This window comes from Tyto alba, unplaced genomic scaffold (assembly GCF_018691265.1).
Source record: "Tyto alba isolate M040663 unplaced genomic scaffold, T.alba_DEE_v4.0 Super-Scaffold_2000008, whole genome shotgun sequence".
Taxonomy (NCBI): Eukaryota; Metazoa; Chordata; class Aves; order Strigiformes; family Tytonidae; genus Tyto; species Tyto alba.
Window position 1 is genome coordinate 102,860 of NW_024881294.1, and position 15,998 is coordinate 118,857.

General features: G+C 44.6%; 1 long non-coding RNA gene across 1 annotated transcript; it reads right to left on the bottom strand.

Annotated features, from left to right (window-relative positions):
* Positions 1-10,156: 10,156 nt before the first annotated feature.
* Positions 10,157-15,642, bottom strand: LOC122153684. The gene is made up of 3 exons (XR_006165531.1): positions 15,528-15,642; positions 14,073-14,079; positions 10,157-10,169 (listed from the first exon to the last, which is right to left on the bottom strand). It is a non-coding gene; the product is annotated as an uncharacterized LOC122153684 (long non-coding RNA).
* Positions 15,643-15,998: the final 356 nt, after the last annotated feature.

The following is a 15,998-nucleotide window of genomic DNA, read 5'->3' on the forward strand; positions in this document are numbered from 1 at the left end:
TGCTGTGGCCGTGCTCCCTCCCTGCTTCCTGTGCCCTTGCGCATGGGCAGAACATGAGGAGTCGGAGAGTCCTTGAAGTCTCGGTAGTAGCTGAAAACATCAGTGTGCTATCAGCATTCTTCTCATACCAAACCCAAAGCTAAATCCAAAACACAGCACTCATCTAGTCCCTGAAAATGAATATTAACTCTATTTCAGCCCAAACCAAGACAATATCATAAGACGTATGGACAGTTCTCATAAGCAACTGACAGTATCTTTGGCCCTGTCCTGTCTATAAATGATTGCAATTCCAAAAAAAAGAAAGTCTCAACTGCAAAAAAAGAAAGACTCAATTTCCCCACTTTCTACATTCCAAATAAACAGCCACTACCATTTGGATTATTTTTATTCTTTGCTTGAGAACAACAATGTAGTGATAAAAATAGAAAATCCACATTAGGACATAAACATTGATGTTATTTAGTAATAAAACCAGAACTCATTGGAACTCTATACAATATAGATAGCTGATGTCCCAAGAATACATTGTGAGACTCCTTGACCTCAGTCAGGGTTTTCCTGGTCTAGTTTGAAAGAGCAAACCTTCCTTTTTTCTTATTACTTATCTTTATTCCCATGAGCATCCAATAAAATTGCTTGGATCAGGACTTTGGTTTGTTAGCAGTGCCACTGATGGAGAAACTTTAACTTGTAATTAGGCCTGAAACACAGTGGTAGGGAACCACAAAAAGGGTGGGCATTGTACACCTCCTGAGAGCCTGTTGGGACCAGGAGTGTTGCAAAGTACTGTACATAGGTCCACAGATGAAGCAAAAGAAAGCCCAGTGGTTCAGGCCGATGGATTAGAAAACTGTGTGGCTAATGATGAAAGGCCATTTTTTACAGTCAAATGACATAGACAGTATGTGCTCCAGACGATGATTAGCACAACAGGAAGATGAGAGGAGAGCTGTGGCTGAAAGGTGATACTCTAGTCACCAGCCTTGCTACGGGAGGTGCTGTGAGCTTGTTTCTCCATCACCAGTCTTATTTGACTTAGGCAACACAGCTTTTTGTACTTTTAAAGAAAATACAAGTAACAATATGGTATCACAACGTCAGCTGCAATCATATGTGTTATCGGTAGTTTTCTCGGAACCACATGAAACAACAATCTCTTTCCTCACAACAGCTCTGCACTGCTTTCTTGTGTAGCAACAGCTTGAAGATGAGGAGTTGAGAGTGGTTTTATTTTCCTTCCCCTCCACGCAATTCTTTCATGACTTGCACAGCCTTATGTCTTGAAAAGTAGCTGCAAAGTTGGTCCATTCCCATGAACACTTCTGAAGGTAATGAGAGTGGAGGTGCCGCTGTGGGAAGCCCAGCCATCCCTGTACCTTCTGCAGGATTTAAAGGAGGTGTTGGACCAGCGGTTACATAAGGGTCAGGGAGAGGAATGGTGATAGCCTTCCCCAGTTCTTTCATGACTTCTCCAAGACTTACAGGAACGGAGAGAGAGCACAGGAGCACCTACCAAGCAAGATGTGGGCCAGATCTATCTAGTGTTGGTCCAAGGTTGTCTCCAAATAGCAGAAACACCTTCCTGCCTCAGTTTCTCTGCTTCAGCATGGAGACAACTCAATTTCTTGTGACAGATAAACAAATATGTAACTCAGGCCAGTTGCCCTCCTTCAGCAGACTGTACATGGAGCCTTGCAGGTGTGGCAGCTCCAGATTCTGTTGACCAATGGCTGTCCCCAGAGGTGGGGCAGGCGGTGGGCGTCAGTGCTGCCAGTGTTGGCAGCCCATGGTTTCTGTAGGTGTGCAGCTGGTGCCAAGACTGCTGCAACAAATTCTTTTAATGGGAGGGGCAGGAAAGGACATTTATGTAGTACAGTGGAAAAGAAACCACTCACTGCCCTCAGGGTTTCATCTCCTCACAAATAAGATCTTTGTAGTGGCTTTGTAGTTCTGTGAGAACCCATAGAGTTCCATTTTCAGGAGAATATTAATGATTAACCATGAATAAGTAAAGGAGGCTAAGACCTCTGTGGTGTCTGTTGAGAGATAGCAGTATTTTGTCATATCTGACAAAAAACCCAAACCCACGGCCTGTGGATGCTTACTCCAAACTTCTGCTTACCCACAAACAAGGCATGTGCCACATAGGCCTGCAAACTTACCCAGAAAATTGACTCCCCTGCCCAGTACCTGATCCTGGGGATTCTTACCCCTAACCTCCCCTGTCACCCTGGCAGACCAAGGGGCAAGGACTCAGAAATTTGCCCAGTTTCCGTGAAACTGTGCAGTAAACTTTAGTAATCTTTCCAAGGTAGGAACTAGTATCCGTTCTTCCTCCTTCCTCCTCTGTCAGCACCAGCTACTTACAATGCGTATTGCCCTATAAAACACTTTCCATTTGAGACTGGTGCCCTCAGGTGCCCTTCTCCTTCCCCTCCTCCCAGATGAACACCTGTGAGAGGCAGATGGTACAGATAATCCAGAATATATTTCTTGAGTCCATGTAGAGAAGCTTCCAAGCTGCTGATTTTTTAGCACCATGCCTCGTGGCATCCATGGCTGGTGAGAGACGCAGATGCCGCCTGAAAATAGCTGACGAGGAAATTCTCCCAGTGTCTCCAGAGGTCTGGGGAAGGCAGCGGCTGGTGCTGTGGGGTTCACAGGTAGATGCCCCGCCAGCACCCCTGCTGGGAATGCCTTGTGAGCAGAGCTTCCTCGCTCACATCTTAATCATCCTTCCCCTGACTCCTCTTCTACGGGTTCCGTGGGCACTGCCTTGCCTTCTTGTAGTGGAAGGGGAGAGGCTGGTTTTGGCCAGACATGGCCCGGCAAAGGGAGGAAACATGTCTGCAAGGAGCTGGGAGCTGTCGTTTCTGCCTTCAGACTTCACCTCCGTGTACACGCAGAGGTTGCAGCCACAGATATCTCAGTTTATTTGTTTTTGTAAAAGATAAGCACCAGCACCCATTTGTGTCTGCCAGATGTATAATATGCACCCTCTTAACCGCTGAGCTTTGTCAGAGCGGTCACACGGGGAGGCCATGTAGGCATCCAGCCATGCAGGTGAGAGAGGGCTACCAGCACCACCCCACATCGCGCTGCGCCCTTCAACAGCCAGCACCAGCATCCCTCTGAGCTGTAGCGAAGGGATCCCAGGGACAAACCACCACCATCAGAGCCTCAGCATCTTCCTGACAAGAGAAGCTGTTTTCTAACAGGTGGTTGTGCCTGAGAAGTAGCCTTGTTAACCCATGAAGAAGTTAACTCTGGGGTAGGAGTCATGCCCAGTCACAGCCACAGCTGTCCCCCTGAAATTCAGATATTCATCAGGCCCTATCACAACTGAAGCTGGATTATTCCACAGCAGTTGTCAGGAAAACAAGTTGAGACCAGCTTCCCAGAACATAAGACCAACAATAATAAATACCAAAGAGTCAACACACTGTGCTCTTCCTATTGTGTGGGGCTTCAGGGCAGCATAAATCCTTGCACCGCCTGGCTGGTTTTGAAAGGCATGTTCTTATGGTCCAGGGTCTGCCAGACACTTTCTGGACATGAAGGAAAGCACAGTCCTTGCCTGAAGGGACTGATAGTCAGTGGCAGACTAGCAGTGAGGAAAAGGAACAAATAAGACAGTAGCAAAAGGCATGTGAGTGTTGGAAAGTGTGTGCTTTGCCCCAATATATTTTGAGGATCTGGAACATTAATTTTCTTTCCTCTATTTATTCTTTATTAGTTCTATAACCTTCAGATCTGTAATTCAGGGTATAACATCATCCATTTCAACTATTCAGTACTTCTATGCACATTTTGGATAAAAGTGCCTCTTGCTCCTTATCTCCTCTTCATCTTCCCCCCAAACCAGGATACTACACCCATCTCCTTAAAAACATGGTGGTACCTAACCCCACTGGGATAAAATAGGCTTAACCAGATTTAGGTGCCTAAATACCTTTGAGAATCTGGGCTTTAATCAGCTCATTTAATGAGCTCCTATAGTCAAAATGCACAAACAAGGTCTCAAAGCCAGTGCCTCTGAGTTCCAGTGCAGAACAGGCCCTCCAAATGCAGACACCAAGGCAAAGGGTCAGGGAAAGTCCCAAAAATCAGGGCTGAGGTGGAGACAGGGATCACTCTCCCCAGGCAGAAATACTGCGTCTGCATCAGGTGATGTAGTATCAAAAAAGAACCATGTAGTATTTGCAGCAGACCTGCTTTCTACATTCCCTGTAAGACAGTCCCTCCTGCTCCCATTTTCTGAAGGAACCTGATTTCTTGCTGAAGGCCAGGTGATCCAGAAGCAAGCAGGCACCATGGAGAATTTCGGCTATGCTAACACAGTTTTGGCAAAAATACTTCATCCCATTAAAGGGCACAAGTAACAAATCAACTAACTTCAGTCACAAGAAACTTAGAATAGAGACACAAAGTAACTCTCAGCTGTGGCTGCTCTTGCTGCCTTGCCACAGAATGAAAAAGAAGCTCCCTCTAAAAACTAATAATGCTATTCTTATTATCAAAGATTTTGCATGCCAATCCCACATCACTACAGAATATAACTCTGTTAGGTAATGTATGAACAGAAAACAAAAATCAAAAGAAGAAGAAAAAGGTGCCTTTTGGCTAGAGAAGTTTAAAAGAAGAATAGATGATGTCATAAGCAGCAAGGAGTATTGGTGTTGCAACAGCTCAACAATGAGTTTGGGCTGTGGTTTTGGGGAAAGTGACATAAGAAGAGATGTTTCAGGGAGAAATTTAGGAGAAAAACAATAAGATTGCTTTTTCAGTAATTTATGGGCAACCTGTGGATAAGAAAATTTAGATGATGAGGGCTAAACAGTGCTATGCTGTGAATTGTGGCAGTGCCAGCCCCAGGGCTCAGTGAGGACTCTGCTGCCCTGAGCAGATGGCAGCTATATACAAGGACACAGATACACATGGAAGCACCCAGCCTCTCTGGGAAGCCACTTGTCTGCTACCTTGTTCAAGAATTCTGACACAACCATACACACATGATTTGTGCTTGGGTTCTGTGTTGGAATGCAAACAGGTGTTATAAAAATATGAGATAGTCCTCTATGCGTTTCACAGAGGATGTGGGCTTTGATCATATAAGAAAGGAAAATTTTTTATTATCCACAATATTTCATTGCCTCTGGACTGGATGATAGATCTCAGAAACCTTTATTAACAGTAGTGTAGGACTGGGAAACTGTCAGTCCATGCCTTAAAAGTCCTGGACCATGATGACAATTTTCACTGTGAGGTTAGTTAGGAAAAGCCATTGCTTGGTATTATTACATAGAAGGGGCCACTGATACTAAATTATGTGTGTGAGTTTGGAAAACAAAGAGCCGGATTAACTATGTCTAGTGAAGGAGCTGATTTCCACAATAATCAATAAAGACAGTAAACATGGAGGACCTAGATGACGGTAATAGTTAGCAATGGTCAGTCAAACTCATGGATTAATTTTCCCAGCGCTATGTGCTGAAGATGTGAATGGAGGTAAAACGTCAGGTCCACAGACGGCAAGGTGGTTTGGTGCTTATCCATGCTCCTCAGACAGGTCTGGACTATAGAAACTGGATAAGGACTGCAGCATTATGTGATGTAAGAGAGAGTCCTTCTAACCACAGTATGACCCTTCAGCATTGCCTGCTGCATCTGAACACACACTCACTATGGAGCACATTTCACCTGTTTTGGTCATCTCATAGCAATGAGCCTTGATATTATAGCAGTATCTGCAGTATAGATTGGAAAGAGGCAGAGGGAATTGAAGAAAAACTGCTCTACTAATGGTAGCTCTCAGACAAGCTGCCATTTCTGTTTTATCCAAGTAGCAGTCCCTAGGCCTAGGGCTATACTGGGTTTTGGCAGCAGGCCTCTTTCAAGGCAGCTGTTTCAGAAATCCTTGCAGATTTCTTAGATTGCTCTCCATTCAAGTCAGCACAGCAGTACCCACTCCAGCTCTTCTCTTGTTCAAAATGATACAAAGATGCTCAGACCAGCAGAGATCAAAAAGGGTAACTGGCAGTGAGCACATTTTCCTGAGCTCTTGTGGAAGCACCACTACACCTGACAGTACTCCAAGCTACCACTCTCTGTCAAGGACCTGTTCATTTCCAGCCTTCTAGCTCAGTCCTCAACCCCCCTGATGCAGCAGCTTTGACAAGAGCCACTTATTCCTTAGGATTCAGCCAAATCCTGCTAGATGGCCCCATCCCCTGCTTGCCAGGGAGGCCCAATTTCTCAAGTTATAAAGGTACCTGAAGATCAGTTAGGCACTTCCACAAATTCTGCTAAGTTTTAGTGCAGGAGCAACACTGAACTCTTGATGAAATCAAGAAGAGCTAAGGACTTAACCTGAAGAGATATTTTTAGAGTAGAGATATCTTAAAAATATGTCTTGTCTGCATTTTCAGGAAACTAACTGCCTCTCAAGGTCTGCCTCCATGGTTTCTTTATCACTCCAGCAGTGCTCAGGATGTTAGGTAAGTGTTGCAGCATTTCCAGTGAAAAGAAAACATTTGTGCAAATCATAATCAGGCCTGAGGAATCAAATTCTCCCTCCAGGTACATCAGTGTGACCCTGGCTCCAGGGGGACACCGCTCCAAGCATAAAATGGGGAGTTCTCTGACTTGTCAGGGTCAGGTTGGATTAGAAATTCAACTCAAGCCCCACACAGCTGCATTGTGATCGACAGAGGAATCCCTGCATACGTGTTCAGCTTTTAGGTTAGCTTTTATTGTTACTAATTTCCTTTTATAATCTCCATTTTGTGTTTATCAACATAGCACCAGATTCTCAGCTGATGTAAATCAGCAGTGATCCATTGCTCTTATGTGAGAGGCATTATTTTACAGAAGTTAAGGGGATGGCCCCTAGATATGAATTTCACTTTGCTCCTCTCTCTTAACAGGAATAATCTCTTTTAGAATTTGAGACAAAATAAAATTCACTGCTTCAATATCTTAGTTCTGTAATTCCCTCCTGGCCTCCACTCTCCCTGCTGCCAATGGAAATGAAGATTAGAGAGCACCTGGCAGGATCAGGCCCTCTGGAGGCTCAGTGGCTGTGCCAGCCCTCTAATTCTGGAGTAATGATAATCAGGCTTGCACCAAGTGTTGACACAAATTTATTAATGCAAGGTGCGGCTGGCTCTGCACTCTGCTAAGACAAACACTTGCAGAACAATGTGCACAGAGGAGGTTGGAAACCACCCAGCCATGTGTCAGCAGCAGCTGAAAGGGGAGGAAATTGCTCACTGTCCTGCGTGAGGAGGCAGAGTGCTGAAAATTGGGCTGGAGAAGCAAGTATCTAATTTTCTTGGGTTCAGTTTTCCTTTTGGAAAAACCTTTCCTGTTTCATCAGAAAGTCCCTGACCTCGCCACGGCCCCAGCAGCTCGTGACACAAGATCAAGATGACACAGTGGGAGCCAGGATTTGTGCCAGGGCTAGAAGTGATTTAATGATATTCCTAGAGAGCAGGGGGAGGCAGGCCCTGGTCCATGAGCTGGAGGTTATTTGTGCAGAGTCATATATTTAAAGCAGAAATCGTGTGAGTCCCAGAGTGGAAGGGAGGAAAGGGAAGGCTGCAGGAACCAGGTAGTTGGGCCTGCAGGGTGAACTGCTGGATGCTCTGGGGAGAAACCAGCAATGAGACTGGGACAAAGAAGAGCTTTAATTCTTACTTTGGATTAAAAAAAAAAAAATAAAAAAAAAGGTAACAAGTGACTACACTGTATTTATTTGCTACTCTGTAAACAGCGTTCAGTGACTCACTCCCTTTAGTGCTTTCCTTTATCAGTGGTGAAACTACTCTCTCTTGTGAGCAGCTTCTTTCCCTCCTTTTCCTTCAGACTGAGGATTTATATATGGCCATACCAGACAAGAGAAGACAGTGCAGGACATCTCACTGAGTTCATACCTCAGCTCTGGTTGAGTTATGGTTGGCAAAACTGCAGCTAGCTTGAATGTGTCTGTAGACTCTTCACTGTGCCCCTGCTTGCTTTCCTGCACAGCTGAGAGCACTTCGAAGCTGTGCTAACTCATGTCACTTGGAGTGATTTTCAAAGCCCACTTAACTTATCTGCCCTGTCATAGGTGTGACCAGCCTGGCACTAATCGTGATGTTCAAGAAATATCAGCCAGTTACACACAGTCCTCTAAATCAGTGAAGAGGAGAAACTTCTTTTCTCATTTTAAGTAGTTTCTATATGTCTAGAGATGTCTTACAGAAATGGAAATTATACCTGATAAAGTGCCAGCATTAATCCATTTGATGTATTTAAGTGCGCCTGTTTAACAGCAACATATCACGTTAATGTAATAATGATGGAATAAGAAATACCATCAGAGGGTTTCAGAAGATTTCTTATCACAAGGAAAAAAAAGGATTTTGACTTCTCATTTCATTTCTCTGTGAATGAAAACACCTTTGTGATTTACATTATTTACTGTTTACTGTAGTAGAGTCACTACTAAAAATCAAAGTGATTTGCAGAGCCCTGCCGGTTCTTTTTATATCTCCTTTGCTGACTCAATAAACATCTGACACTCCAGTACTGTAACTAAGTACTGTACTGATTCTGCCCTCATTGAAAACATCTTTCTCAGAGAAAGGAATTGTTCTGCTTCTGCTAAAAATGTGATTTGTCTGGCGAAGCATTTGTAAAAGCTTTTTACCCCCAATGTTACTGCAGCAATTGGAAGCAGTTAGGTATGTACATTAACTTGAGAAGCTATGTGAAATCTTCTGATATGCAAATATACTGCTGTATACATGGCAAAGAAGAGCTTTGAGCACGCTTACGTGAAACAGAGTTGTGTTAACAAACAATTCCCTTATATGCTATTTTGAAATAAAACTTTGTCCTGAAAAATGATGTGAAGTAAATATTTCAAAAAGCCTGTGCTGGTAGAGGACTGCTTCTGAATTCAGACCAGCTCTGCCCCAGGCTAGTGCTGTTTCTCCCAATACAGTCACCTTTAAATAAAATAGAGCAGGAATGAAGCCAAGGAGCCTGGGAAGGTGCAGCAAGGGAAAACACCCTGGTAGCAGCTGGCAAGGACAGGGCATATCACTTCTCAACCATCACCTAGCAGAATTGAACTGGATGGATACCCCTATGGAAAAAGGTGGCCTTCCAGTCTGAAGAGAACATGTTACATCTGGTCTGTATCTGCTCTTGGATACAAATTCAGGCAGGGAAGAGACAATGGGAAACCAGAAAGAACAGCCTAACGCAACTCCACTATAGTGTTCTTGGATGCCAGCCACAGGCAAGTCTTCCAGGTAAGCACAGAACACAAAGGAATTTATGAGCACATAAATCATAGGAGCTGAAGATGGGAAAGGCCACTGGAGGACAAGTCAATGCAAGCCTGTTTTCTACAGGAAATTTCTCAGTTGACAGTTTTAAGTATTTCAAACAATAAGGCTTTAACTTTCCTCTGGAAGCAATTCAAGGTGGTTAGGCACCTATCTGAACCTTTCAGCATCTTGATACATTTCACGGGATTGGCCCTGTGCAGATTCCTAGCAGCTCTTGCTGCAGGTCATTACATTCAGATTTCTTTTTGCTGTTTATTCCAGGCTTATTCTGCAATGAAGCAAATCCAGAAGTGTAGGTAGTCACTTCAGGCCTGTATACACTGTGGATTTTCCCAGATTTCCTCCCAGGAAAACCAAGTCAACAGGAACAGTGGCTGTGTAAAGTTCCATGGGTGGACAATCTGGGTTTGTGTTACAGTGAACTGGGAAAATGCATTAATATTATGGAACAAGGAAGCCTGCATGCGCATTGTTGTGAGATAGCTGCAGTATGTTGCAGTTACACTCTACCATACAGCAGAATGTTCTCTGCATGGTCAGGTCCCTAAGATTTAAACCACTTCCACAAATTGCTTCTAGAAACTAGGCTGTATTTCAACGATGCAGATTATGTCTTCAGATAGCTTTGCTGGTTTGCACTAGGGCAGCCTGTGCATCAGCAGCTACTCCGTAACAGATTCCCAAAGATGTAAGAAAGAAAGGACGCACAGAAAGATTGAGGAAACCGCCTCTGCCCCTAGCATCTGAAAGTAAGGCTGCCAGAGCAGGAACAGAGACCTGCTTGTGCTTACACTCCACTCTATATTCTCTGTAGAGATGAACAGTCTGTTGGCATTTTGCAATGATTGCGAGGAACTTTAGTGGTTAATTATATCCTCTTTCTTGCCTCGCTATCTCCATGCACATTCACAAGTCCTAAAAGTTTACTGTTCAAATGCCTAGGCTCTGGGCCAGGAGTAGTGCCTAGATAGAATACTGTGAAACATCTCCTCATGTGTCATGATAAAATGTTTGGGGACATATATATAAAACTATGAGTGTGTCCGCAAAGTCATGAAATATCATGTGATCAGTGCTGTGAGCACTGCAAGTTTGTGATGTCAGAGCAGTCTGACAGCCAAAGTAGGAGAGTAACAGATCTAAACAGCACCCAGCATTCAAGGACTGTGTCACCATTAGATGGTGGTACTTTTGAACCTGGTGTGTCAGGGGCTGCAAGGAGGTGGTTGGCCAAAATGTGCAGGTTTGTGCAGTGGGGGAAGTAGGAGAGTAACATAATGGTCACAAAAGAAGGAAAGGGTGAAAAGCAAGTGAGAGCAGAAGGCTCCCAATGCAGTGATGTGCTTAAAAATTTCCTCTTGCCCTGTGTTGGTCACTTGCTTTTGGTGTGTGAAAGGGGAAGCTGATGGTATGCCACTGTGGTGTGCCAGGTGAGTCAGGAAGAGGGGAGGACAGTGGTCTGGGGGTGGGTTATAGTTTAGCCACAGCTGGAGGAAGATGGTTTGTGTTGGCCTATGACTTATTTGAATTGATCACCACTTTTCACCATCCCTTTCACATCAGTCTCACCAACATTTAAATAAAAATGTTAATAAAATATAAAGAAGGACACTTTCTGCTGAGGTCCCTTGCCCTGGACTGACAGTCTGTGCATCCGTGCTCGTGCACAGCCTGTCCTCTCCATGTGTCTTTCCCTCCTGCGTTACAAAGGGATCCTTGCTTACAAGCAAAGATGCTCCTGGGGCCCAGCCACTGTGGCAACAACCTGGAACCCTGGCCAGGTGAGGGGAAAAGGGCAATATATTTAGCTAAGATAGAAAGCAGTAAACACATCCAATGTTGAAATGGAAGAAGAAAGGGGCTTACCTCCTAGCTTCCTCCTGGAATTCTCTGGTTAGGTCTTCCTCACCAGATAACCAACCAGTCCTAAAGTATTCTGCAGTCTTGACTAATCTAGGCAATCATAATAAAACATAGTTTAGTAGGAATGACCTATGACAAAACTCCCTCTCACCCATCAGAATTTGTCAGGTAGAACAAACCCTGCCACAGTCTGACTTCTTTCCTCACAAAGCACTTCAGCTCCAAGCTCTTGATTGAGAAGTACAAGGTGCCCTGACATGTTCCTTCTCTAACCATTCCTCAGCTGTGGATTTTTGCAATGATCGCCATATTGTAGTATTTCTTCAGGGCTTCCTGTCTCTCCCCAGGAATCAGGGACACGCAGGATCAGTGGTGGGGTGGTGCATCAGGTAGCACAGTCATGCCCACAGTGGAGACTTGCTGCCAGTTCCAGCAGTTCACAGTTGCAAACTAGCTGCACTTGAGTGCAAGCCTGCACTGAAACACAGACTTGGCCATCTGGCCAACATGATTGCAAATGGGTGGAGGACGCACAGGTACTGATCAGTTTTGGCATGACATGACACAGAGTGGGAGGGCAATTGGAGGCCACACACACCATCAGAGAAGCATTAATCTTTCTTGCTCACTGTGCACTATTAGTGAGCAGAGCACAGATTGCCTCCAATGTTAATACCCACTGGAAGTTGCGGTGTGTGGGTGCAAGGCATTTAGGTGAGAATATAGCTGGGCTGGCTGGGAGTCTTGTGTCAACAGGCTCTGGGAGTAATAGCAGGTGTGGGAGTTGGGAGGCATGGGTTTAATTTCTGTGAGGTTCCTGGGGCAAGGTCCTTTCTCTTGGCCTTTTACCCCGCTCCCTGGCACAAGGATGTCGCAAGTCCTTTGAAGCAGGGCCTGTCCCTTCAAATGGGTGTGGACACAGTAGGTTGAAGATCTGGTTTGGGTACCTTTATCTGCACACATGTAAAGTTGAACAATCATAGTGAGGTCCTCCCTTGCTTAATTGTCTACCTTTACTAAACCCTCTGCCTGTGTGTCTGTGTCACAGTGGTAAAGTGTGGCAGGAAAGGGTTAATTGGTTGGGGGGCAGGGGAGGTTTGCAGGCAGAAGGGAGGAGCAGGAGAGTATTTCTGTATTAACATGCAGCTGGTTAATGCAGCTGAATAGCCCTCACTCAGCTGTTACCTTTCTCAAAGCCAATGGCAAATGATGAAAAAACGTGGTAATATCTATTAAGTTTATGGAAGGGGCCTGCTCAGTGGGAGCTTTTCCATCTCACATACAAGTGGTGATTTAGAACAGAGAAAGATCCCCTCGAGGGGATTTTGTGAACCATGCAATGCTAATTAACTCCATTGTTGTATTTTATTTTGAACATAAGAGTCCCTCTGGGATTGCAGCACTCTTTCCTCCTGCAATAGATTCCCATTTTGCACCACTGTATAAAATCTCCTTCACAACCCATCAGAAAAAGGGATTAACAATAGGCAGAATCATATGTGTGTAGTTTTACAAGGTTCTAGGGAGGAATGTGTCTCCCTTCACCTCCCAGATGCTTTCTCATGGGGGCCATTCTGTACAACCTTGCTTTCACTGTTTCTTTAACCTTGAATTAAAAACAAGTGTACATCAGACACTAGGAAGCATCGCCCTTTGATCTTCAGCATATTCAAACCACTTCCAAACATGCTGTTCAGTGGAGTTTGTTTTAATGGTTGGGTTGTTTGGGCACAAATGCCAAAAAAAAAAAAAAAAAAAAACAAAACAAAACAAAACAAACCAACCAACCAACCAAAAAAAAAAAAAAAAAAAAAAAACACAAAAAAAAAAACTAACCCCAAAAAATCTACAAAAGCCATCAACACCAGGAGTGGAAGCACTGGTGAAAGACTTATTTACTCATCTACAGTTCATCCCAAAAGGAAATCAAGGGAATGAAAGCTCCCATCTGTTTGAAGCCCTTACTGTCTTGAGCCAACAATGTTAGGAAGAAACTTGAGTCCCTCTGTGCTAGATCTGCTCTTCATTTTCTGGAGTTCTGGTGTCCCACTTCATCTTGCCCAGACACCCTCCTCTCTGCTCTGACTATTACAACATAGCATCAACTTCATCAAAGTCAGAACAAGGACAAGAGCGAGGAGAAGCAGGTCTTTCAGGTAAATCAAATGGCTTCTTCTTAATTCTCCAACTTCAGCCTCTGGCCTCCATCAACTCTGAGAAAGCCCAGATTTCCATGTGGTGTCTTGGATATAACGTTTTCTCCACTGCCTTAAGTTTCAGCTCTGCACAAGTGAATATTTACAGAGTGTTGATGTCTGTCTTCCTGCGTTAGGCAATTTGGCTGTTTCATGGTAAGAAATATTTAGCAAGCTGTCTCAAGGGAGTGGCTAGTGTACTGGCATCAGATTGATGACTTCTGGACAGAACTGGAAGTGCATTGGGAGCTACCTGCCACCAGCTGTAATGGGGATTTTACATGAACTTGACAAACAGGAATAGAGATTTGCAAATAAGACACTTTCTCATGTACCTTATAACACTGTAAATTCTTAAGTCTTGATTCTTAATTCGTGCTGGAATACATTTAATTAGAATCTAGGAAATATTTGAGTTCTCTGAATGAACAACAGGAAAGACATTTAACAACATCTTTAGGAATGTCAATAACACAAGTAATAGAGGAGCCCAAGCAATGCTGCCTTGGCACTCAGGCCCCTGGGGGCATGACTCTGGCACCTCCAGGCCCCCACAGAACTGCTGCCCATCAGAGACACTGCCATCCATCAGAGACTCTGCCTCTGCCCCCGTCTTCACTCAGCTAAGCAGAATACTGGTTATATTAAACAACTTTGTCAGGAATTCAACGGGGATGCTCGTTGAGGCAACAGCCTCTGTGGCATTGCTACTAGACTGATGAAGTAAAATTTATCACGTAAACCTTCCCATTCTCCCCAGAACATCGCTCACTTACTGCAAACTCCCCTTTTCCTTTCCAAAAGGAGGAGAATCAATTCCAAAATATTTATACTGCCTCTACCCCACACCTTCCTGCACCACCACGTGGACTTTCCCTTGGAGTAGTGCATTCAGTGATCTCAGCAGAAGGTGTTCCTAAGACCGCTCTTGTTCAAATACTATGACATTATCTTATGCTGTAGGGTCTTGAGGGCTGTTACTACAAGAGTTGTTGTTGTCTATTACAACAGAGGTTTACAGAGCATACTAGCATATATAAAGCAACAAACTGAAAGGACATTCAGAGTAATTCTTTCTGAAAATCCTGCTAAATCTTTTCTGCCTGAGTGTTACAGGTCCATGTAAATACATCTCTTTTTTCTTTTCTTTGCAGTCCCTTTATAGCAAATGACAGAATTAAAAAGGTAAAACTCAACGGGAGGGACTTACCATTCTAAACCTCAGTGACCTCAACATCTCACATCTGTAACTCCATAGGTTCCCCAACTCAACATGCAGAGAGGGAAGGGTAAGATCCAGCCCATTTTTGAGAGGCATTTCCAGTACAGTGTTCTCAGCAGGAGTGCATTTGCCAAATCCTGATGCTTTTTTCACCCTTTAATATATAGCTACAAGCGAAGATTTCTGTGAACAGAACAAGCCCACAAGTCATTTTTTCCAGTAATCTCTAAGCTCATCTTCCTTTAGTGCTTGCCGACCACTGGCTTGTTACCATGCGGGCATAGAGAGTCAGCAAAGGTCCTAATCACACCAGCCAGGATCACCCTCTTCGCCCCCGTGGAGCTCATCGCGTTAGTCCTTGATTGCACTGCTGCAGATAGCCATTGCCCTGAGCAGCTTGGACTCGTTTCTGAAAGCTGATAAATATTTTCCTGATGAGTGTGTGATGGGGAACACCAAATGCCACATGAGAAAGCAAGCCCTTTTATGGCTGCTGAGATCAGAGAGCCAAAGTGTAGTGAAGGTTTTCGGCAGCTACCGAGAACAGATTTTACTTGAAGCAGCTCCTGCTCCTGGTACCATGGAGGCACTGCTCCCTTCACCCCCTCTCTCCCGGGCTAAGTATAGAAGACACTTGAACTCCCAAAAGTTTCATTCCCACTCCAAGTTTCACAGTGTGGCTCTCGCTGAGAAATCTCATCTGCGTGCTCTGCCCAGAGAGGTTCCCACAACTCCTCAGGGACTCTGCAAGGGGCTGCACATCCCAGTGTGCAACCTGAAGCCAGGCCTGCCCATTGCTGGTTTTCTTGCTTCAGCAGCAACGTGGAGATACTTTTGTAGTTTCCATGATATAGATGTTTCATGCCAACATCCGTTTGTCCTCTGTGACCTATGACTTTCCACACCCTGTGTCGCGGTTTAGGCCTGGTTGACAGCCAACCACAATGCAGCACCTCTCTCTCCCTTCCCCTCTGGCAATGAGAAGGGACAGAGAGCCAGGCTTGGGGTTCGAGATAAGACTGGGATGGGGGAAAATTCCCCTTTATGATCACGAGCAAAAGGCAGACTCGTTAGAGGAAGAAAAAAAGAACATACATTTATTACAGACACTAACAATACATAACAGAGTAGGACAGTGAGAAGAATTGCCACATCTTGAGAACACCTTCCCCCCACCCCTCCCTTCTTCCCGGGCTCAGTTCTGCTCCCGATATCTCTATCTCCTCCCCCAGTGGCACAGGGGCAGGGAATGGGGGTGCAGTCAGTGCTGCCACTTCTCTTATCTTCCGTGAGGGGAGTGTCTGAAACTTGTTCCTCCTGCTCCATCATGGTCCCCCTCTCACAGGAGACAGTCCTCCACAAATTTTCTCCAAT